Source organism: Triturus cristatus, chromosome 2_2 (assembly GCF_964204655.1).
Source record: "Triturus cristatus chromosome 2_2, aTriCri1.1, whole genome shotgun sequence".
Taxonomy (NCBI): Eukaryota; Metazoa; Chordata; class Amphibia; order Caudata; family Salamandridae; genus Triturus; species Triturus cristatus.
In genome coordinates this window covers 577790929-577811647 of record NC_140582.1, presented here as the reverse complement: position 1 = coordinate 577811647, position 20719 = coordinate 577790929, and the positions used below count along the sequence as shown (strand labels likewise).

General features: G+C 51.0%; 1 protein-coding gene across 1 annotated transcript in view; it reads right to left on the bottom strand.

Moving 5' to 3' along the window:
- Window positions 1–20719, bottom strand: part of RXFP1 (relaxin family peptide receptor 1) — a 1268256-nt gene that overhangs the window by 869330 nt on the left and 378207 nt on the right. The gene's annotated exons all lie outside the window — the stretch shown is intronic.

Here is a 20719-nt window from a genome sequence, read left to right as displayed (position 1 = left end):
TACTTTTAAGAACGGTAGGTAACCTCAGCCCTCCTAATGACTTCTGCAAGACTCTAAATGCAGTTAACAGGGTGTTTGCTTTCCTTTGCATATCAACCTTATGAGATTGAAAAGTTCCTTTATCATCAAAGAGTAATCCCAGATATTTAGATGTTCTTACTTGTTCTAATTGCGATTTTTCGAGGAACCATTTGTGCTTATATTTTGATCCAAGATTTTTGTTAACCTCCATGATTTTTGTCTTGGTTTCATTTATAACCATTCCATTTTCTTGGGAGTACCTTGACATCCTATTTACCAGGCGTTGCTGTCCAACCTTTGTTTGGCTTAATAGGATAACGTTGTCTGCATAAAGCAGATTTGATATTTGAGTGCTACCTAATTTTGGGTGATAGGCATCCACTTCATCCAATGCTTTAGTTAGGTCTGATAAAACCAGTTAAAAAAGCAATGGGGCCAGTACACACCCTTGCTTTAAGCCTGAGGAAGTTGGAATTTCCTTTGTTACACACGAACCATCTCCCATCCGAACTCTAACCCAAGTGTCTGACTAGAGAAGTTGGATTGATTTTAAGAGGGATAGTGGGATACCTTTATCCTTCAACTTTTGCCACAATAGTTGTCTAGGTACACAATCGAAGGCTGATTTAAAGTCCACGAAACACAAATACAATGGTTGTTTCTTTGCAATGCATTTATCCATTAATACTGATAGCACTAATATGTTTGTTGTGGTGCCTAATCCTTGTATAAACCCTATTTGGTTCAGTGGTATCTGTTTCTCCTTTGCCCATTCCGATAGTTTTGATAATAGAATTCCTGCAAATAATGTGGCATCTGTGTCTTGTAGGGTAATTAATCGATAGTTTTCAATCAATCAATCAGGGGTTTATAAAGCACGCTACTCACCCGAGAGTGTCTCAAGGCGCTGGGAGGGGGGGTGCAGCTCCGGATGAGTCGAAGAGCCAGGTCTTGAGGTTCTTCCTGAAGGTGTGAAGAGAGGGGGCGTGTCTGATGTTGACTGGGAGCTCGTTCCAGGTCTTTACTGCGAGGTAGGAGAAGGCTCTTCTGCCTGCTCTGGTTCTGCAGATTCATGGGGTCTCGGCCAGAGTCAGGTCGGCGGAGCGAGGTTCCTATTGGGTACGTGGAAGGAGACTCGTTCGTTGAGGTATTTGGGTACAATGTTGTGGAGGGATTTGTAGGCGTGGGTGGGTAGCTTGAAGGATACTCTCTTCTCAATGGGGAGCCAGTGGAGGTCTCGTAGGTGCAGGGTCATGTGCTCGTGTAGTGGGGTTCCGAGGACGAGTCTGGCTGCGGTGTTCTGGATGGTCTGGAGCCTGTGTAGCAGGGTTTTGTTGATTCCGGCGTAGAGGGCATTACCATAGTCCAGTCTGCTAGTTACAAGTGCCTGGGTGGCGGTCTTTCTGCATTCGTGGGGGATCCACTTGAAGGTCTTGCGGAGGATGCGGAGGGAGTGGAAGCAGGTCGAGGCAACGGCATTGATCTGGCAGGTCATGGTGATGGAGGAGTCTAGAATGATGCCGAGGTTCTGGGTGTGGTCCGTTGGGGTGGGTGGGTTTCCGTGGGCAGGGGACCACCAGGTGCTGTCCCATGCCATGGGGTAGGTCCCAAGGACGAGAACCTCGGTCTTTTCCGAGTTCAGTTTTAGGCAGCTGTCGTTCATCCAGGCTACAACGTCTTTCATTCCTTCTTGAAAGCTGAGTCTGGTGTTTTCGGGGTTCTTCGTGAGAGACAGGATGAGCTGGGTGTCGTCGGCGTAAGATACTATGCTTGGTGATATTAATGAGCCTCTCCATGTTTCAGGTATTACCGATGTCCTGACAATCTCCTTAAATACTTTTGTAAGATATTCTGCCCATATATCAGGATTTTCCTTAAAAAGTGAGAACAGAATGCAATTGGGACCAGGAGTAGCATCTTTTTGTTTCCAAATGAGTTTACATACTTGATTTTTAGTTATGTCAATTTCATGATTCGGATAATTTCTTAATGTATCAATCACATTCACACTGCTTTCCAGATGGTTTGTTTCCCAATTGGTGTTTAGGTGTTTTGTCAAGAATCTAATCCAATCTTTTTCACTTAAAGTGGATGATACAGCTGTTTTCACAGCTCTTAGCTCAGCAAAAGGCTAACCAATTTTCTAAAGGAGGCTGATCCCCTCTGCCCTCACCTGAATATCGAAGTCTCCCTCCAGCTTCAAGAATATACAGAATACTACTGTCTGGGTAAACAACCTCACCCACATCTAGTGCAAAAGGCAAGGACATGGGAATCCAAAATGGATTCTGCAGGCCTCCATGACTCATAAACAGTATGCATGTACTACATAGGCTACATGCACATAGCTCATGGCCTGGGAAAGATCCTAAAAGTGGCCTTTTACACAAGTAGGCCAGTTGATCCAGACTCTAGTGGTATAGATAACATGTCTGGCCACAACATTGGAGTCACAAAACACAGAACACCCCCGCTCTATGTACTAAGCCCATGATATCAGCAGTAGTCTATTGTTTGTATAATGAGGGCACACTTGATTTGCCCCTCCAAGTTCTGTGACAGGTGCAGGACTTCTATCATGTCAAGGGACAGTAGTAGGCTTCAGCACACCTATCAGATTAGTGTGAGACCAGGGCAATAATTGAAAATTAGGCTACCAGAGGGAAGCAGTAGGGCATTTATGGCAGTGAAACACATCTATACACCATGCAATGGAAATGTCCATCCCAACAGGAATAAATATCTTTGTATGCTTTGTTGCACCTCTATGCCATTCTATGTATGTCTGTACAAAAGGGGGTGGTGATGGACGGAGCATCAGAACCAATCAAACACTCACACCCAGTCAACAGATCTGGGTTTGATCCATCACCGTTCTTTAGCCCACTCTGCCACCCCAGTTCAGACATGGCCATATGCAAATCAGTCTGACCCTGTGCCTCATGGGAACAGTCCAGCCCGAACTGCCAAGCAATGTCTGCCCTGGACCGGAAACAAGATACCTAGGACCGGTTTCTGGCATTTCAGCTGTCTTCAGCCATTCTTGCTTGAATCCAGTGGCAAAGTGAGCAAGGGACTCACGTCTGAGCATACCCTGCCAACTTATGGCGAACAAAGCGGTACAAAAGGGGGTGGTGATGGACGGAGCATCAGAACCAATCAAACACTCACACCCAGTCAACAGATCTGGGTTTGATCCATCACCGTTCTTTAGCCCACTCTGCCACCCCAGTTCAGACATGGCCATATGGAAATCAGTCTGACCCTGTGCCTCATGGGAACAGTCCAGCCCGAACTGCCAAGCCATGTCTTCCCTGGACCGGAAACAAGCTACCTAGGACTGGTTTCTGGCATTTCAGCCGTCTTCAGCCAGGCTTGCTTGAATCCAGTGGCAAAGTGAGCAAGGGACTCACGTTTGAGCATACCCTGCCAACTTATGGCGAACAAAGCGGTACAAAAGGGAGTGGTGATGGACGGAGCATCAGAACCAATCAAACACTCAAACCCAGTCAACAGATCTGGGTTTGATCCATCACCGTTCTTTAGCCCATTCTGCCACCCCACTTCAGACATGGCCATATGCAAATCAGTCTGACCCTGTGCCTCATGGGAACAGTCCAGCCCGAACTGCCAAGCCATGCCTTCCCTGGACCGGAAACAAGCTTCCTAGGACCGGTTTCTGGCATTTCAGCCGTCTTCAGCCAGGCTTGCTTGAATCCAGTGGCAAAGTGAGCAAGGGATTCACGTCTGAGCATACCCTGCCAACTTATTGCGAACAAAGCAGTACAAAAGGGGGTGGTGATGGACGGAGCATCAGAACCAATCAAACACTCACACCCAGTCAACAGATCTGGGTTTGATCCATCACTGTTCTTTAGCGCACTCTGCCACCCCAGTTCAGACATGGCCATATGCAAATAAGTCTGACCCTGTGCCTCATGGGAACAGTCCAGCCCGAACTGCCAAGCCATGCCTTCCCTGGACCGGAAACAAGCTTCCTAGGACCGGTTTCTGGCATTTCAGCCATCTTCAGCCAGGCTTGCTTGAATCCAGTGGCAAAGTGAGCAAGGGACTCACGTCTGAGCATACCCTGCCAACTTATGGCGAACAAAGCGGTACAAAAGGGGGTGGTGATGGACGGAGCATCAGAACCAATCAAACACTCACACCCAGTCAACAGATCTGGGTTTGATCCATCACCGTTTTGTTCGGATTCAAGCAAGCAGTTCGGGCTGGACTGTTCCCATGAGGCACAGGGTCAGACTGATTTGCATATGGCCATGTCTGAACTGGGGTGGCAGATTGCGCTAAAGAACAGTGATGGATCAAACCCAGATCTGTTGACTGGATGTGAGTTCTTGATTGGTTCTGATGCTTCGTCCATCACCACCCCCGTTTGTACCGCTTTGTTCGCCATAAGTTGGCAGGGTATGCTCAGACGTGAGTCCCTTGCTCACTTTGCCACTGGATTCAAGCAAGCCTGGCTGAAGACGGCTGAAATGCCAGAAACCGGTCCTAGGAAGCTTGTTTCCGGTCCAGGGAAGGCATGGCTTAGCATTTCGGGCTGGACTGTTCCCCTGAGGCACAGGGTCAGACTGATTTGCATATGGCCATGTCTGAACTGGGGTGGCAGAGTGCGCTAAAGAACAGTGATGGATCAAACTCAGATCTGTTGACTGGATGTGAGTGTTTGATTGGTTCTGATGCTTCGTCCATCACCACCCCCTTTTGTACCGCTTTGTTCGCCTTAAGTTGGCAGGGTATGCTCAGACGTGAGTCCCTTGCTCACTTTGCCACTGGATTCAAGCAAGCCTGGCTGAAGACGGCTGAAATGCCAGAAACCGGTCCTAGGAAGCTTGTTTCCGGTCCAGGGAAGGCATGGCTTGGCAGTTCGGGCTGGACTGTTCCCATGAGGCACAGGGTCAGACTGATTTGCATATGGCCATATCTGAACTGGGGTGGCAGAGTGCGCTAAAGAACAGTGATGGATCAAACCCAGATCTGTTGACTGGGTATGAGTGTTTGATTGGTTCTGATGCTTCGTCCATCACCACCGCCTTTCGTACCGCTTTGTTCGCCATAAGTTGGCAGGGTATGCTCAGACGTGAGTCCCTTGCTCACTTTGCCACTGGATTCAAGCAAGCCTGGCTGAAGACTGCTGAAATGCCAGAAACCGGTCCTAGGAAGCTTGTTTCCGGCCCAGGGAAGGCATGGCTTGGCAGTTCGGGCTGGACTGTTCCCATGAGGCACAGGGTCAGACTGATTTGCATATGGCCATGTCTGAACTGGGGTGGCAGAGTGCGCTAAACAACAGTGATGGATCAAACCCAGATCTGTTGACTGGATGTGAGTGTTTGATTGGTTCTGATGCTTCGTCCATCACCACTCCCTTTTTTACCGCTTTGTTCGCCATAAGTTGGCAGGGTATGCTCAGACGTGAGTCCCTTGCTTACTTTGCCACTGGATTCAAGCAAGCCTGGCTGAAGACGGCTGAAATGCCAAAAACCTGTCCTAGGAAGCTTGTTTCCGGTCCAGGGAAGGCATGGCTTGGCAGTTCGGGCTGGACTGTTCCCATGAGGCACAGGGTCAGACTAATTTGCATATGGCCATGTCTGAACTGGGGTGGCAGACTGCGCTAAAGAACAGTGATGGATCAAACCCAGATCTGTTGACTGAGTGCGAGTGTTTTATTGGTTCTGATGCTTCGTCCATCACCCCCCCTTTTGTACCACTTTGTTTGCCATAAGTTGGCAGGGTATGCTCAGACGTGAGTCCCTTGCTCACTTTGCCACTGGATTCAAGCAAGCCTGGCTGAAGACGGCTGAAATGCCAGAAACCGGTCCTAGGAAGCTTGTTTCCGGTCCAGGGAAGGCATGGCTTGGCAGTTCGGGCTGGACTGTTCCCATGAGGCCCAGGGTCAGACTTATTTGCATATGGCCATGTCTGAACTGGGGTGGCAGAATGTGCTAAAGAACAGTGATGGATCAAACCCAGATCTGTTGACAGGGTGTGAGTGTTTGATTGGTTCTGATGCTTCGTCCATCACCACCCCCTTTTGTACCGCTTTGTTCGCCATAAGTTGGCAGGGTATGCTCAGACGTGAGTCCCTTGCTCACTTTTCCACTGGATTCAAGCAAGCCTGGCTGAAGACGGCTGAAATGCCAGAAACCGGTCCTAGGAAGCTTGTTTCCGGTCCAGGGAAGGCATGGCTTGGGAGTTCGGGCTGGACTGTTCCCATGAGGCACAGGGTCAGACTGATTTGCATATGGCCATGTCTGAACTGGGGTGGCAGAGTGCGCTAAAGAACAGTGATGGATCAAACCCAGATCTGTTGACTGGGTGAGAGTGTTTGATTGGTTCTGATGCTTCGTCCATCACCACCCCCTTTTGTACCGCTTTGTTCGCCATAAGTTGGCAGGGTATGCTCAGACGTGAGTCCCTTGCTCACTTTGCCACTGGATTCAAGGAAGCCTGGCTGAAAACGGCTGAAATGCCAGAAACCGGTCCTAGGAAGCTTGTTTCCGGTCCAGAGAAGGCATGGCTTGGCAGTTCGTGCTGGACTGTGCCCATGAGGCACAGGGTCAGACTGATTTGCATATGGCCATGTCTGAACTGGGGTGACAGAGTGCGCTAAAGAACAGTGATGGATACAACCCAGACCTGTTGACTGGGTGCGAGTGTTTGATTGGTAATGATGCTTCGTCCATCACCACCCCCTTTTGTACCGCTTTGTTCGCCATAAGTTGGCAGGGTATGCTCGGACGTGAGTCCCTTGCTCACTTTGCCACTGGATTCAAGCAAGCCTGGCTGAAGACGGCTGAAATGCCAGAAACCGGTCCTAGGAAGCTTGTTTCCGGTCCAGGGAAGGCATGGCTTGGCAGTTCGGGCTGGACTGTTCCCATGAGGCACAGGGTCAGACTGATTTGCATATGGCCATATCTGAACTGGGGTGGCAGAGTGCGCTAAAGAACAGTGATGGATCAAACCCAGATCTGTTGACTGGGTATGAGTGTTTGATTGGTTCTGATGCTTCGTCCATCACCACCGCCTTTCGTACCGCTTTGTTCGCCATAAGTTGGCAGGGTATGCTCAGACGTGAGTCCCTTGCTCACTTTGCCACTGGATTCAAGCAAGCCTGGCTGAAGACTGCTGAAATGCCAGAAACCGGTCCTAGGAAGCTTGTTTCCGGCCCAGGGAAGGCATGGCTTGGCAGTTCGGGCTGGACTGTTCCCATGAGGCACAGGGTCAGACTGATTTGCATATGGCCATGTCTGAACTGGGGTGGCAGAGTGCGCTAAACAACAGTGATGGATCAAACCCAGATCTGTTGACTGGATGTGAGTGTTTGATTGGTTCTGATGCTTCGTCCATCACCACTCCCTTTTTTACCGCTTTGTTCGCCATAAGTTGGCAGGGTATGCTCAGACGTGAGTCCCTTGCTTACTTTGCCACTGGATTCAAGCAAGCCTGGCTGAAGACGGCTGAAATGCCAAAAACCTGTCCTAGGAAGCTTGTTTCCGGTCCAGGGAAGGCATGGCTTGGCAGTTCGGGCTGGACTGTTCCCATGAGGCACAGGGTCAGACTAATTTGCATATGGCCATGTCTGAACTGGGGTGGCAGACTGCGCTAAAGAACAGTGATGGATCAAACCCAGATCTGTTGACTGAGTGCGAGTGTTTTATTGGTTCTGATGCTTCGTCCATCACCCCCCCTTTTGTACCACTTTGTTTGCCATAAGTTGGCAGGGTATGCTCAGACGTGAGTCCCTTGCTCACTTTGCCACTGGATTCAAGCAAGCCTGGCTGAAGACGGCTGAAATGCCAGAAACCGGTCCTAGGAAGCTTGTTTCCGGTCCAGGGAAGGCATGGCTTGGCAGTTCGGGCTGGACTGTTCCCATGAGGCCCAGGGTCAGACTTATTTGCATATGGCCATGTCTGAACTGGGGTGGCAGAGTGTGCTAAAGAACAGTGATGGATCAAACCCAGATCTGTTGACAGGGTGTGAGTGTTTGATTGGTTCTGATGCTTCGTCCATCACCACCCCCTTTTGTACCGCTTTGTTCGCCATAAGTTGGCAGGGTATGCTCAGACGTGAGTCCCTTGCTCACTTTTCCACTGGATTCAAGCAAGCCTGGCTGAAGACGGCTGAAATGCCAGAAACCGGTCCTAGGAAGCTTGTTTCCGGTCCAGGGAAGGCATGGCTTGGGAGTTCGGGCTGGACTGTTCCCATGAGGCACAGGGTCAGACTGATTTGCATATGGCCATGTCTGAACTGGGGTGGCAGAGTGCGCTAAAGAACAGTGATGGATCAAACCCAGATCTGTTGACTGGGTGAGAGTGTTTGATTGGTTCTGATGCTTCGTCCATCACCACCCCCTTTTGTACCGCTTTGTTCGCCATATGTTGGCAGGGTATGCTCAGACGTGAGTCCCTTGCTCACTTTGCCACTGGATTCAAGGAAGCCTGGCTGAAAACGGCTGAAATGCCAGAAACCGGTCCTAGGAAGCTTGTTTCCGGTCCAGAGAAGGCATGGCTTAGCAGTTCGTGCTGGACTGTGCCCATGAGGCACAGGGTCAGACTGATTTGCATATGGCCATGTCTGAACTGGGGTGACAGAGTGCGCTAAAGAACAGTGATGGATACAACCCAGACCTGTTGACTGGGTGCGAGTGTTTGATTGGTAATGATGCTTCGTCCATCACCACCCCCTTTTGTACTGCTTTGTTCGCCATAAGTTGGCAGGGTATGCTCAGACGTGAGTCCCTTGCTCACTTTGCCACTGGATTCAAGCAAGCCTGGCTGAAGACGGCTGAAATGCCAGAAACAGGTCCTAGGAAGCTTGTTTCCTGTCCAGGGAAGGCATTGCTTGGCAGTTCGGGCTGGACTGTTCCCATGAGGCACAGGGTCAGACTGATTTGCATATGGCCATGTCTGAACTGGGGTGGCAGAGTGCGCTAAAGAACAGTGATGGATCAAACCCAGATCTGTTGACTGGGTGAGAGTGTTTGATTGGTTCTGATGCTTCGTCCATCACCACCTCCTTTTGTACCGCTTTGTTCGCCATAAGTTGGCAGGGTATGCTCAGACGTGAGTCCCTTGCTCACTTTGCCACTGGATTCAAGCAAGCCTGGCTGAAGACAGCTGAAATGCCAGCAACCGGTCCTAGGAAGCTTGTTTCCGGCTCAGGGAAGGCATGGCTTGGCAGTTCGGGCTGGACTGTTCCCATGAGGCACAGGGTCAGACTGATTTGCATATGGCCATGTCTGAACTGGTGTGGCAGAGTGCGCTAAAGAACAGTGATGGATCAAACACAGAACTGTTGACTGAGTGTGAGTGTTTGATTTTTTCTGATGCTTCGTCTATCACCACCCCCTTTTGTACCACTTTGTTCACCATAAGTTGGCAGGGTATGCTCAGACGTGAGTCCCTTGCTCACTTTGCCACTGGATTCAAGCAAGCCTGGCTTAAGACAGCTGAAATGCCAGAAACCGGGCCTAGGAAGCTTGTTTCCGGTCCAGGGAAGGCATGGCTTGGCAGTTCGGGCTGGACTGTTCCCATGAGGCACAGGGTCAGACTGATTTGCATATGGCCATGTCTGAACTGGGGTGGCAGAGTGCGCTAAAGAACAGTGATGGATCAAACCCAGATCTGTTGACTGGGTTTGAGTGTTTGATTGGTTCTGATGCTTTGTCCATTACCACCCCCTTTTGTACCGCTTTGTTCGCCATAAGTTGGCAGGGTATGCTCAGACGTGAGTCCCTTGCTCACTTTGCCACTGGATTCAAGGAAGCCTGGCTGAAAACGGCTGAAATGCCAGAAACCGGTCCTAGGAAGCTTGTTTCCGGTCCAGGGAAGGCATGGCTTGGCAATTCGGGTTGGACTGTTCTCATGAGGCACAGGGTCAGACTGATTTGCATATGGCCATGTCTGAACTGGGGTGACAGAGTGCGCTAAAGAACAGTGATGGATACAACCCAGACCTGTTGACTGGGTGCGAGTGTTTGATTGGTAATGATGCTTCGTCCATCACCACCCCCTTTTGTACTGCTTTGTTCACCATAAGTTGGCAGGGTATGCTCAGACGTGAGTCCCTTGCTCACTTTGCCACTGGATTCAAGCAAGCCTGGCTGAAGACGGCTGAAATGCCAGAAACAGGTCCTAGGAAGCTTGTTTCCTGTCCAGGGAAGGCATTGCTTGGCAGTTCGGGCTGGACTGTTCCCATGAGGCACAGGGTCAGACTGATTTGCATATGGCCATGTCTGAACTGGGGTGGCAGAGTGCGCTAAAGAACAGTGATGGATCAAACCCAGATCTGTTGACTGGGTGAGAGTGTTTGATTGGTTCTGATGCTTCGTCCATCACCACCTCCTTTTGTACCGCTTTGTTCGCCATAAGTTGGCAGGGTATGCTCAGACATGAGTCTCTTGCTCACTTTGCCACTGGATTTAAGCAAGCCTGGCTGAAGACAGCTGAAATGCCAGAAACCGGTCCTAGGAAGCTTGTTTCCGAATCAGGGAAGGCATGGCTTGGCAGTTTGGGCTGGACTGTTCCCATGAGGCACAGGGTCAGACTGATTTGCATATGGCCATGTCTGAACTGGTGTGGCAGAGTGCGCTAAAGAACAGTGATGGATCAAACACAGAACTGTTGACTGAGTGTGAGTGTTTGATTTTTTCTGATGCTTCGTCTATCACCACCCCCTTTTGTACCGCTTTGTTCACCATAAGTTGGCAGGGTATGCTCAGACGTGAGTCCCTTGCTCACTTTGCCACTGGATTCAAGCAAGCCTGGCTTAAGACAGCTGAAATGCCAGAAACTGGGCCTAGGAAGCTTGTTTCCGGTCCAGGGAAGGCATGGCTTGGCAGTTCGGGCTGGACTGTTCCCATGAGGCACAGGGTCAGACTGATTTGCATATGGCCATGTCTGAACTGGGGTGGCAGAGTGCGCTAAAGAACAGTGATGGATCAAACCCAGATCTGTTGACTGGGTTTGAGTGTTTGATTGGTTCTGATGCTTTGTCCATTACCACCCCCTTTTGTACCACTTTGTTCGCCATAAGTTGGCAGGGTATGCTCAGACGTAAGTCCCTTGCTCACTTTGCCACTGGATTCAAGCAAGCCTGGCTGAAGACGGCTGAAATGCCAGAAACCGGTCCTAGGAAGCTTGTTTCTGGTCCAGGGAAGGCATGGCTTGGCAGTTCGGGCTGGACTGTTCCCATGAGGCACAGGGTCAGACTGATTTGCATATGGCCATGTCTGAACTGGGGTGGCAGAGTGCGCTAAAGAACAGTGATGGATCAAACCCAGATCTGTTGACTGGGTGTGAGTGTTTGATTGGTTCTGATGCTTCGTCCATCACCACCCCCTTTTGTACCGCTTTGTTCGCCATAAGTTGGCAGCGTATGCTCAGACATAAGTCCCTTGCTCATTTTGCCACTGGATTCAGGCAAGCCTGGCTGAAGACAGCTGAAATGCCAGAAACCGGTCCTAGGAAGCTTGTTTCCGGTCCAGAGAAGGCATGGCTTGGCAGTTCGGGCTGGACTGTTCTCATGAGGCACAGGGTCAGACTGATTTGCATATGGCCATGTCTGAACTGGGGTGGCAGAGTGTGCTAAAGAACAGTGATGGATTTGATTGGTTCTGATGCTTCGTACATCACCACCCCCTTTTGTACCGCTTTGTTCGCCATAAGTTGGCAGGGTATGCTCAGACGTGAGTTTTTGCTTACTTTGCCACTGGATTCAAGAAAGCCTGGCTGAAGACGGCTAAAATGCCAGAAACCGGTCCTAGGAAGCTTGTTTCCGGTTCAGGGAAGGCATGGCTTTGCAGTTCGGGCTGGACTGTTCCTATGAGGCACAAGGTCAGACTGATTTGCATATGGCCATGTCTGAACTGGGGTGGCAGAGTGCGCTAAAGAACAGTGATGGATCAAAACCAGATCTGTTGACTGGGTGCGAGTGTTTGATTGGTTCTGATGCTTCATCCATCACCACCCCCTTTTGTACCGCTTTGTTCGCCATAAGTTGGCAGGGTATGCTCAGACGTGAGTCCCTTGCTCACTTTGCCACTGGATTCAAGCAAGCCTGGCTGAGGACGGCTGAAATGCCAGAAACCGGTCCTAGGAAGCTTGTTTCCGGTCCAGGGATGGAATGGCTTGGCAGTTCGGGCTGGACTGTTCCCATGAGGCACAGGGGCAGACTGATTTGCATATGGCCATGTCTGAACTGGGGTGGCAGAGTGCGCTAAAGAACAGTGATGGATCAAACCCAGATCTGTTGACTGGGTGTGAGTGTTTGATTGGTTCTGATGCTTCGTCCATCACCACCCCCTTTTGTACCGCTTTGTTCACCATAAGTTGGCAGGGTATACTCAGACGTGAGTCCCTTGCTCACTTTGCCACTGGATTCAAGCAAGCCTGGCTGAAGACAGCTGAAATGCCAGAAACCGGTCCTAGGAAGCTTGTTTCCGGTCCAGGGAAGGCATGGCTTGGCAGTTCTGGCTGGACTGTTCCCATGAGGCACAGGGTCAGACTGATTTGCATATGGCCATGTCTGAACTGGGGTGGCAGAGTGCGCTAAAGAACAGTGATGGATCAAACCCAGATCTGTTGACTTGGTGTGAGTGTTTGATTGGTTCTGATGCTTCGTCCATCACCACCCCCTTTTGTACCGCTTTGTTCGCCATAAGTTGGCAGGGTATGCTCGGACGTGAGTCCCTTGCTCACTTTGCCACTGGATTCAAGCAAGCCTGGCTGAAGACGGCTGAAATGCCAGAAACCGGTCCTAGGAAGCTTGTTTCCGGTCCAGGGAAGGCATGGCTTGGCAGTTCTGGCTGGACTGTTCCCATGAGGCACAGGGTCAGACTGATTTGCATATGGCCATGTCTGAACTGGGGTGGCAGAGTGCGCTAAAGAACAGTGATGGATCAAACCCAGATCTGTTGACTGGGTGTGAGTGTTTGATTGGTTCTGATGCTTCGTCCATCACCACCCCCTTGGTACCGCTTTGTTCGCCATAAGTTGGCAGGGTATGCTCGGACGTGAGTCCCTTGCTCACTTTGCCACTGGATTCAAGCAAGCCTGTCTGAAGACGGCTGAAATGCCAGAAACCGGTCCTAGGAAGCTTGTTTCCGGTCCAGGGAAGGCATGGCTTGGCAGTCCGGGCTGCACTGTTCCCATGAGGCACAGGGTCAGACTGATTTGCATATGGCCATGTCTGAACTGGGGTGGCAGAGTGCGCTAAAGAACAGTGATGGATCAAACCCAGATCTGTTGACTGGGTGTGAGTGTTTGATTGGTTCTGATGCTTCGTCCATCACCACCCGCTTTTGTACCGCTTTGTTCGCCATAAGTTGGCAGGGTATGCTCAGACGTGAGTCCTTTGCTCACTTTGCCACTGGATTCAAGCAAGCCTGGCTGAAGACTGCTGAAATGCCAGAAACCGGTCCTAGGAAGCTTGTTTCCGGTCCAGGGAAGGCATGGCTTGGCAGTTCGGGCTGCACTGTTCCCATGAGGCACAGGGTCAGACTGATTTGCATATGGCCATGTCTGAACTGGGCTGGCAGAGTGCGCTAAAGAACAGTGATGGATCAAACCCAGATCTGTTGACTGGGTGTGAGTGTTTGATTGGTTCTGATGCTTCGTCCATCACCACCCCCTTTTGTACCGCTTTGTTCGCCATAAGTTGGCAGGGTATGCTCAGACGTGAGTCCCTTGCTCACTTTGCCACTGGATTCAAGCAAGCCTGGCTGAAGACGGCTGAAATGCCAGAAACCGGTCCTAGGAAGCTTGTTTCCGGTCCAGGGAAGGCATGGCTTGGCAGTTAGGGCTGGACTGTTCCCATGAGGCACAGGGTCAGACTGATTTGCATATGGCCATGTCTGAACTGGGGTGGCAGAGTGCGCTAAACAACAGTGATGGATCAAACCCAGATCTGTTGACTGGGTGTGAGTGTTTGATTGGTTCTGATGCTTCGTCCATCACCACCCCCTTGGTACCGCTTTGTTCGCCATAAGTTGGCAGGGTATGCTCGGACGTGAGTCCCTTGCTCACTTTGCCACTGGATTCAAGCAAGCCTGTCCGAAGAGGGCTGAAATGCCAGAAACCGGTCCTAGGAATTTTGTTACCGGTCCAGGGAAGGCATGGCTTGGCAGTTCGGGCTGCACTGTTCCCATGAGGCACAGGGTCAGACTGATTTGCGTATGGCCATGTCTGAACTGGGGTGGCAGAGTGCGCTAAAGAACAGTGATGGATCAAACCCAGATCTGTTGAGTGGGTGTGAGTGTTTGATTGGTTCTGATGCTTCGTCCATCACCACCCCTTTTTGTACCGCTTTGTTCGCCATAAGTTGGCAGGGTATGCTCAAACGTGAGTCCCTTGCTCACTTTGCCACTGGATTCAAGCAAGCCTGGCTGAAGACGGCTGAAATGCCAGAAACCAGTCCTAGGAAGCTTGTTTCCGGTTCAGGGAAGGCATGGCTTGGCAGTTCGGGCTGGACTGTTCCCATGAGGCACAGGGTCAGAATGATTTGCATATGACCATGTCTGAACTGGGGTGGCAGAGTGCGCTAAAGAACAGTGATGGATCAAACCCAGATCTGTTGACTGGGTGTGAGTGTTTGATTGGTTCTGATGCTTCGTCCATCACCACCCCCTTTTGTACCGCTTTGTTCGCCATAAGTTGGCAGGGTATGCTCAGACGTGAGTCCCTTGCTCACTTTGCCACTGGATTCAAGCAAGCCTGGCTGAAGACGGCTGAAATGCCAGAAACCGGTCCTAGGAAGCTTGTTTCCGGTCCAGGGATGGAATGGCTTGGCAGTTCGGGCTGGACTGTTCCCATGAGGCACAGGGTCAGACTGATTTGCATATGGCCATGTCTGAACTGGGGTGGCAGAGTGCGCTAAAGAACAGTGATGGATCAAACCCAGATCTGTTGACTTGGTGTGAGTGTTTGATTGGTTCTGATGCTTCGTCCATCACCACCCCCTTTTGTACCGCTTTGTTCGCCATAAGTTGGCAGGGTATGCTCAGACGTGAGTCCCTTGCTCACTTTGCCACTGGATTCAAGCAAGCCTGGTTGAAGACGGCTGAAATGCCAGAAACCAGTCCTAGGAAGCTTGTTTCCGGTCCAGGGAAGGCATGGCTTGGCAGTTCGGGCTGGACTGTTCCCATGAGGCACAGGGTCAGACTGATTTGCATATGGCCATGTCTGAACTGGGGTGGCAGAGTGCGCTAAAGAACAGTGATGGATCAAACCCAGATCTGTTGACTGGGTGTGAGTGTTTGATTGGTTCTGATGCTTCGTCCATCACCACCCCCTTTTGTACCGCTTTGTTCACCATAAGTTGGCAGGGTCTGCTCGGACGTGAGTCCCTTGCTCACTTTGCCACTGGATTCAAGCAAGCCTGGCTAAAGACGGCTGAAATGCCAGAAACCGGTCCTAGGAAGCTTGTTTCCGGTCCAGGGAAGGCATGGCTTGGCATTTCTGGCTGGACTGTTCCCATGACGCACAGGGTCAGACTGATTTGCATATGGCCATGTCTGAACTGGGGTGGCAGAGTGCGCTAAAGAACAGTGATGGATCAAACCCAGATCTGTTGACTTGGTGTGAGTGTTTGATTGGTTCTGATGCTTCGTCCATCACCACCCCCTTTTGTACCGCTTTGTTCGCCATAAGTTGGCAGGGTATGCTCAGACGTGAGTCCCTTGCTCACTTTGCCACTGGATTCAAGCAAGCCTGGCTGAAGACGGCTGAAATGCCAGAAACCGGTCCTAGGAAGCTTGTTTCCGGTCCAGGGATGGAATGGCTTGGCAGTTCAGGCTGGACTGTTCCCATGAGGCACAGGGGCAGACTGATTTGCATATGGCCATGTCAGAACTGGGGTGGCAGAGTGCACTAAAGAACAGTGATGGATCAAACCCCGATCTGTTGACTGGGTGTGAGTGTTTGATTGGTTCTGATGCTTCGTCCATCACCACCCCCTTTTGTACCGCTTTGTTCGCCATAAGTTGGCAGGGTATACTCAGACGTGAGTCCCTTGCTCACTTTGCCACTGGATTCAAGCAAGCCTGGCTGAAGACGGCTGAAATGCCAGAAACCGGTCCTAGGAAGCTTATTTCCGGTCCAGGGAAGGCATGGCTTGGCAGTTCTGGCTGGACTGTTCCCATGAGGCACAGGGTCAGACTGATTTGCATATGGCCATGTCTGAACTGGGGTGGCAGAGTGCGCTAAAGAACAGTGATGGATAAAACCGAGATCTGTTGACTTGGTGTGAGTGTTTGATTGGTTCTGATGCTTCGTCCATCACCACCCCCTTTTGTACCGCTTTGTTCGCCATAAGTTGGCAGGGTATGCTCAGACGTGAGTCCCTTGCTCACTTTGCCACTGGATTCAAGCAAGCCTGGTTGAAGACGGCTGAAATGCCAGAAACCGGTCCTAGGAAGCTTGTTTCCGGTCCAGGAAAGGCTTGGCTTGGCAGTTCTGGCTGGACTGTTCCCATGAGGCACAGGGTCAGACTGATTTGCATATGGCCATGTCTGAACTGGGGTGGCAGAGTGCGCTAAAGAACAGTGATGGATCAAACCCAGATCTGTTGACTGGGTGTGAGTGTTTGATTGGTTTTGATGCTTCGTCCATCACCGCCCCCTTTTGTACCGCTTTGTTCGCCATAAGTTGGCAGGGTATGCTCAGACGTGAGTCCCTTGCTCACTTTGCCACTGGATTCAAGCAAGCCTGTCTGAAGACGGCTGAAATGCCAGAAACCGGTCCTAGGAAGCTTGTTTCCGGTCCAGGGAAGGCATGGCTTGGCAGTTCGGGCTGCACTGTTCCCATGAGGCACAGGGTCATACTGATTTGCATATGGCCATGTCTGAACTGGGGTGGCAGAGTGCGCTAAAGAACAGTGATGGATCAAACCCAGATCTGTTGAGTGGGTGTGAATGTTTGATTGGTTCTGATGCTTCGTCCATCACCACCCCTTTTTGTACCGCTTTGTTCGCCATAAGTTGGCAGGGTATGCTCAGACGTGAGTCCCTTGCTCACTTTGCCACTGGATTCAAGCAAGCCTGGCTGAAGACGGCTGAAATGCCAGAAACCAGTCCTAGGAAGCTTGTTTCCGGTTCAGGGAAGGCATGGCTTGGCAGTTCGGGCTGGACTGTTCCCATGAGGCACAGGGTCAGACTGATTTGCATATGACCATGTCTGAACTGGGGTGGCAGAGTGCGCTAAAGAACAGTGATGGATCAAACCCAGATCTGTTGACTGGGTGTGAGTGTTTGATTGGTTCTGATGCTTCGTCCATCACCACCCCCTTTTGTACTGCTTTGTTCGCCATAAGTTGGCAGGGTATGCTCAGACGTGAGTCCCTTGCTCACTTTGCCACTGGATTCAAGCAAGCCTGGCTGAAGACGGCTGAAATGCCAGAAACCGGTCCTAGGAATCTTGTTTCCGGTCCAGGGATGGAATGGCTTGGCAGTTTGGGCTGGACTGTTCCCATGAGGCACAGGGGCAGACTGATTTGCATATGGCCATGTCTGAACTGGGGTGGCAGAGTGCGCTAAAGAACAGTGATGGATCAAACCCAGATCTGTTGACTGGGTGTGAGTGTTTGATTGGTTCTGATGCTTCGTCCATCACCACCCCCTTTTGTACCGCTTTGTTCGCCATAAGTTGGCAGGGTATACTCAGACGTGAGTCCCTTGCTCACTTTGCCACTGGATTCAAGCAAGCCTGGCTGAAGACGGCTGAAATGCCAGAAACCGGTCCTAGGAAGCTTGTTTCCGGTCCAGGGAAGGCATGGCTTGGCAGTTCTGGCTGGACTGTTCCCATGAGGCACAGGGTCAGACTGATTTGCATATGGCCATGTCTGAACTGGGGTGGCAGAGTACGCTAAAGAACAGTGATGGATCAAACCCAGATCTGTTGACTTGGTGTGAGTGTTTGATTGGTTCTGATGCTTCGTCCATCACCACCCCCTTTTGTACCGCTTTGTTCGCCATAAGTTGGCAGGGTATGCTCAGACGTGAGTCCCTTGCTCACTTTGCCACTGGATTCAAGCAAGCCTGGTTGAAGACGGCTGAAATGCCAGAAACCAGTCCTAGGAAGCTTGTTTCCGGTCCAGGGAAGGCATGGCTTGGCAGTTCTGGCTGGACTGTTCCCATGAGGCACAGGGTCAGACTGATTTGCATATGGCCATGTCTGAACTGGGGTGGCAGAGTGCGCTAAAGAACAGTGATGGATCAAACCCAGATCTGTTGACTGGGTGTGAGTGTTTGATTGGTTCTGATGCTTCGTCCATCACCACCCCCTTTTGTACCGCTTTGTTCGCCATAAGTTGGCAGGGTCTGCTCGGACGTGAGTCCCTTGCTCACTTTGCCACTGGATTCAAGCAAGCCTGGCTGAAGACGGCTGAAATGCCAGAAACCGGTCCTAGGAATCTTGTTTCCGGTCCAGGGATGGAATGGCTTGGCAGTTTGGGCTGGACTGTTCCCATGAGGCACAGGGGCAGACTGATTTGCATATGGCCATGTCTGAACTGGGGTGGCAGAGTGCGCTAAAGAACAGTGATGGATCAAACCCAGATCTGTTGACTGGGTGTGAGTGTTTGATTGGTTCTGATGCTTCGTCCATCACCACCCCCTTTTGTACCGCTTTGTTCGCCATAAGTTGGCAGGGTATACTCAGACGTGAGTCCCTTGCTCACTTTGCCACTGGATTCAAGCAAGCCTGGCTGAAGACGGCTGAAATGCCAGAAACCGGTCCTAGGAAGCTTGTTTCCGGTCCAGGGAAGGCATGGCTTGGCAGTTCTGGCTGGACTGTTCCCATGAGGCACAGGGTCAGACTGATTTGCATATGGCCATGTCTGAACTGGGGTGGCAGAGTACGCTAAAGAACAGTGATGGATCAAACCCAGATCTGTTGACTTGGTGTGAGTGTTTGATTGGTTCTGATGCTTCGTCCATCACCACCCCCTTTTGTACCGCTTTGTTCGCCATAAGTTGGCAGGGTATGCTCAGACGTGAGTCCCTTGCTCACTTTGCCACTGGATTCAAGCAAGCCTGGTTGAAGACGGCTGAAATGCCAGAAACCAGTCCTAGGAAGCTTGTTTCCGGTCCAGGGAAGGCATGGCTTGGCAGTTCTGGCTGGACTGTTCCCATGAGGCACAGGGTCAGACTGATTTGCATATGGCCATGTCTGAACTGGGGTGGCAGAGTGCGCTAAAGAACAGTGATGGATCAAAACCAGATCTGTTGACTGGGTGTGAGTGTTTGATTGGTTCTGATGCTTCGTCCATCACCACCCCCTTTTGTACCGCTTTGTTCGCCATAAGTTGGCAGGGTCTGCTCGGACGTGAGTCCCTTGCTCACTTTGCCACTGGATTCAAGCAAGCCTGGCTGAAGACAGCTGAAATGCCAGAAACCGGTCCTAGGAAGCTTGTTTCCGGTCCAGGGAAGGCATGGCTTGGCAGTTCTGGCTGGACTGTTCCCATGACGCACAGGGTCAGACTGATTTGCATATGGCCATGTCTGAACTGGGGTGGCAGAGTGCGCTAAAGAACAGTGATGGATCAAACCCAGATCTGTTGACTGGGTGTGAGTGTTTGATTGGTTTTGATGCTTCGTCCATCACCGCCCCCTTTTGTACCGCTTTGTTCGCCATAAGTTGGCAGGGTATGCTCAGACGTGAGTCCCTTGCTCACTTTGCCACTGGATTCAAGCAAGCCTGTCTGAAGACGGCTGAAATGCCAGAAACCGGTCCTAGGAAGCTTGTTTCCGGTCCAGGGAAGGCATGGCTTGGCAGTTCGGGCTGGACTGTTCCCATGAGGCACAGGGTCATACTGATTTGCATATGGCCATGTCTGAACTGGGGTGGCAGAGTGCGCTAAAGAACAGTGATGGATCAAACCCAGATCTGTTGAGTTGGTGTGAATGTTTGATTGGTTCTGATGCTTCGTCCATCACCACCCCCTTTTGTACCGCTTTGTTCGCCATAAGTTGGCAGGGTATACTCAGACGTGAGTCCCTTGCTCACTTTGCCACTGGATTCAAGCAAGCCTGGCTGAAGACGGCTGAAATGCCAGAAACCAGTCCTAGGAAGCTTGTTTCCGGTTCAGGGAAGGCATGGCTTGGCAGTTCTGGCTGGACTGTTCCCTTGAGGCACAGGGTCAGACTGATTTGCATATGGCCATGTCTGAACTGGGGTGGCAGAGTGCGCTAAAGAACAGTGATGGATCAAACCCAGATCTGTTGACTGGGTGTGAGTGTTTGATTGGTTCTGATGCTTCGTCCATCACCACCCCCTTTTGTACTGCTTAGTTCGCCATAAGTTGGCAGGGTATGCTCAGACGTGAGTCCCTTGCTCACTTTGCCACTGGATTCAAGCAAGCCTGGCTGAAGACGGCTGAAATGCCAGAAACCGGTCCTAGGAAGCTTGTTTCCGGTCCAGGGATGGAATGGCTTGGCAGTTCGGGCTGGACTGTTCCCATGAGGCACAGGGGCAGAATGATTTGCATATGGCCATGTCTGAACTGGGGTGGCAGAGTGCGCTAAAGAACAGTGATGGATCAAACCCAGATCTGTTGACTGGGTGTGAGTGTTTGATTGGTTCTGATGCTTCGTCCATCACCACCCCCTTTTGTACCGCTTTGTTCGCCATAAGTTGGCAGGGTATACTCAGACGTGAGTCCCTTGCTCACTTTGCCACTG